Source organism: Prionailurus viverrinus, chromosome A2 (genome assembly GCF_022837055.1).
Source record: "Prionailurus viverrinus isolate Anna chromosome A2, UM_Priviv_1.0, whole genome shotgun sequence".
In the NCBI taxonomy this organism is placed as follows: domain Eukaryota; kingdom Metazoa; phylum Chordata; class Mammalia; order Carnivora; family Felidae; genus Prionailurus; species Prionailurus viverrinus.
Genome location: NC_062562.1, coordinates 46,383,324 through 46,387,439, shown reverse-complemented (window position 1 = coordinate 46,387,439; position 4,116 = coordinate 46,383,324). Strand labels below are relative to the sequence as shown.

The window sequence follows — 4,116 nt, the reverse complement described above, 5'->3', positions numbered from 1 at the left end:
AGGTAGGGAGAATCCTACACGGTACAGAAAAAAAGGGAAGGGCCACAACCTCAGTGCCATGCCTGGCTCTTCCCACGTTACGCACAAAGAAAGATGATCCAGACATTAGTCTAGCATCCTTACATCATGTCTTTGATGGCCAAGTGCAACTTCACTTGCAAAGATACCTTCTTTTCCCAAGATGTGGGCCTTCCAGGAGCTCAGAAAATATGTGGGACAACAGATGTCCATTGCCCATCTCCAGAAATGCTGCTGTGAAGTGAGACATGGCCTTTAAGAATTATTCTGTCTACCCCCTCCCATGATTAATAGGCATGAGAGTTAACTGCTCCCCACTCAGGCCTACCTGTTTGTGATATTTTCCTCTCCATTCCCTTCGCCAAGATCCAGTCCAAAATTCATGTGTTCTGGGGTGTTGCCACAAAGCTGGTGATGCAGCTCCTGTGAGGTGTAGTGTAGGACATGGAAGGAATGGGTGGCCAGAGAGGTTCTCCCTAGGGTCCCACTTTCTATCACAAAAAACAGAGGGCTGTCTCTCAGAAAGTTGCTCTTGTCCATCCTCCTTGTCTGAGTTCTTGAAAGTTTCCACATAGCAAAGCACCTGCAAAGGATTTTGATCACGGTGGTTCTAGACTTGTAGGAACCAGTGGTTCCCCAGCTCATATCTGTCTCCACAGATCCCAGAGCGAGGCCACAGGAAGTGGGGGAGCTTACTTTCCAGAATCACCATGGTGGCCAGACCTGAGCCCTCCAAAGCTTGTCCCGCTCATGGGCCACCTGTCAGTGTGTGTCATTCTTCATGGTGATGAACAGGTGGAGCATAAGCAGTGTGGCGATGATGGCAAAGGCAAAGTAGTCCATGCCAAAGACAAAGGGCAAGCTCACTTCATAGTTGGAAGGCCCATAAATGATGGTGAGGAAAAGTTGAAAAGTGCCGAAGAGTGCCATGGGATAGTTGTGGAATTGCCCCCAGACTTGTTAGGTCCTCTGTCTGGAAAATGACATAGAATGCAGAGGCAAATCCTGGAAAAAACTAAGCCATCAGCTGACAGAAGGGCATTAGGTCTTCAAAAATCATCAGCCAGGGGCACCTGGCTGGTTCAGTCTGTAAAGCATGTGACTCTTGGTCTCCAGGTTATGAGTTTGACCCCCACACTGAGTTAGAGATTACTTAAAAAAATAAATAAAGGGGTGCCTGAGTGGCTCAGTCAGTTGAGTATCCAACTCTTGATTTTGACTCAGGTCATGATCTCACAGTTGGTGGGATTTGAGCCCCCTGTTGGGCTCTGCACTGAAAGCGCAGAGCCTGCTTGGGATTCTCTCTCTGTCTCTCTCTACCCCTCCCCTGTGCACTCTCTCTCTTTCTCTCTAGAAATAAGTAAATGAACATTTAAAAAAAGAAAAATGATATGCTTGAGAAGAAGGTTTGAGTCACTTCCGTTGTTTTTAATTAAATAAATAAATTAAATAAATAAATAAATAAATAAAATGAGTGCCTGGGTGGCTCAGTCAGTTAAGCATCCAACTTTGGCTCCGATCATGGTCTCACAGTTCATGAGTTCGAGCCCTGTTTCAGGCTTTCTGCTGTCAGGATGGAGCCTGCTTCAGATCCTCTGTCCCCTTCTTTCTCTGCACCTACCTCACTCATGCTCTCTCTCTCTGTCTGTCAAAAATAAACGAACATTAAAAAAAATAAAAACAAAAACAAAAATCATCTTCTGGATCATAATATTGAAAGCACAGAGGATTCCAGATGGAATGCTCAAGTGAAGTATGTAACACCACACAAGCCCAGCATCAGGGTGACGGACATGGGTGCCGCCACTTCCCCATCCATGTGGGACAGCCGCATCCCCATGTTCACTGGTACTATGTAGGCATCAGTGATGATAAGGACATGGAATGGCCCCCAGAGGACAGTCTGTCTAAAATAGCAATAGGCACCAACCCTGAGGACACTCAGGGTCTCTGGGAGCAGGTTGATGACAACCTTGGTATTGGTCACCAACTCCCCCATGAGCCAGATTTTGTCCTGGTGAGTCACATAGGCCTCCTAGAGTGGTCTCTGTTGGAAAATGGTGTTATCTCAGGAATCTGTGCAGTTGCCAATTCAGAACTTGAGGGGGCAGTAGACATAGCAGATCATATAGAGCAGGTACAAGGCACCCAGAACATAAAACAACCACTGACCATATTTCTTCCACTTGAAGCTCGCTAGTTGCTTCACTGGGGTCCGTTCTAGGATCTGGTGAGTCACCTGCTTCTTGGGGGAGACCATGAGCTCTAGAAAGGATGTGTCCTCTCCCCAGGAGTTGGTTTCTGTGAGATCGTAGAGAGTGGAGGTCAGCGGCTCATATGTCCACTGGATACGCTTCTACTTCTACATCAGGTGCTAGAACATCACAATGTGGCCCTCCACTCTTGCTGGCTTGAAGGGGGTGAGACCCCCGTGAGTGGGCATGAGGTCCAAGGACTGCAGGAGGTCCCAGCTCCCATCATAGGACAGGATCAGGTTATATATCTAGCAGGCAAAAATTTTGTTGGGCTGGAGGATGAGAATGTGCAAGATGATGTTTCCCAGGGAGTCCTGGGCCTGGATGCTGGCTCTGGGCTCGATGAGCAACCTCACAAAAGACAGAGGATGCTCCCCAAAGTAGATGAGGTTTGCAGGGGCCCTGGTGGAAAGCTGTGCCTGTAGCTCTTACAGAGATGCCAGTCCCATGGGCAGGCAAGGCTCACACCAAGTTCATGTTCTGGTTCACGATGGTTATGTGCAGAGCAGTCCAACCTACAGATGGCTCACACATGGGGAGCTCTGTGACCGTCTCCGGGCAGTCTCTGCCAGCACCATGGCATTGTCGCAGAGGGCTGCTATAGGCAGCACCATCTCCCCCAGGCCTCCTCTTCATCCAAAGTCACAGGTTCATTCCAGTGAAAGTTTCTTTGGGAAACACAGGTGATTTTCCTTGGCTGCCTGAAGCAGTGGAGACTCTTGAGCCCTCTTTTGTTGCAGCATACAGGCTTTGTCCAGATGCTGATCCCAGCCCTGCTCCCTGACCAGCCAGGAGGTCAGAAGTCTGGGGTTGGATCCAGAACTGCCTTCTGCCTTTGGCAGAAGGGGCCCCCATGCCTTCTCCTTTCAGGCACTGGCAGGTTACAGAAGTTTGGTACAAGTAACGGGTCTAGGACTCAGCAGCAGCTGAGAAGGAGGCAGGGTCTGGGGTTGGGACTGAGCGTGAGTATATCTTCCACGTGACTTGTGTATGCAGCTTGTAGTTTGTGGCTGTGGGGTGTGTGTGTGTGTGTTTGTGTGTGTGTACGTGTGTGTGTGTGACCAAACACTTGTTTTGTTGCAAAACATAGCCAAGAGATACCATTGGCATTGTGCACTCTTTATCTTTCTCTCTCTCCCCTCCCTGCTCTCTTTATGTTCTTCTTATCACTCAGAAACTGCAGTAAAGATGTTTACAAACTGGAAAATACAGCCAGCCACCTTCCAATGTCAGTTCCCTTGGCTTTAAATATATCCGTTTGTGGACAGACCCATCCCTGAAACTGTATTTATCTGTCTGCTTGATATCACACTTGAACACCAAAGAGGCATTTCAAAATGAATGTGACCAAAACAGGATTCTCACTTCCCTGACCCCTCTGCCTCCCAAACATGTTCTTTGCCCGTCTTCCCTATTTCTATAAATAACACCATCATTCACATAGTTATTGAGGCCCAAACCCTAGGCGTTGGTCCTTTAGTGATCCCTTCTCTCTCTCTCTCTCTCTCTCTCTCTCTCTCTCTCTCTCTCTCTCTCTCTCCCCCTCTTTCACACACACACACACACACACACACACGTGCATGAGCACATGCACACCACATCACTCCATCTGCAAAGCCTAGTGGTTCTACTTCAGAAAGGAACCTCAAACCTACTTACTTCTCCCCATTTCCACAGCACCTCCCTCATCTAAGCTGTCATCTTCTTTGGCCTGGGTAGCTGCAATGGCTTTTAAGTGGTCTCTGTGCTTTGACCTTTGTCCTTCTCTAAAACCAAATCAGAACAAGTCACTCTGTTTAGAATAAAACTGACTCCTACAGTTCTTGTAGGCCTATAAGACCCT

General features: G+C 48.1%; 1 pseudogene; it reads right to left on the bottom strand.

Annotated features, from left to right (window-relative positions):
• Nucleotides 1-342: 342 nt before the first annotated feature.
• LOC125153247 (transient receptor potential cation channel subfamily V member 5-like) lies at nucleotides 343-3,128 on the bottom strand (annotated as a pseudogene).
• Nucleotides 3,129-4,116: the final 988 nt, after the last annotated feature.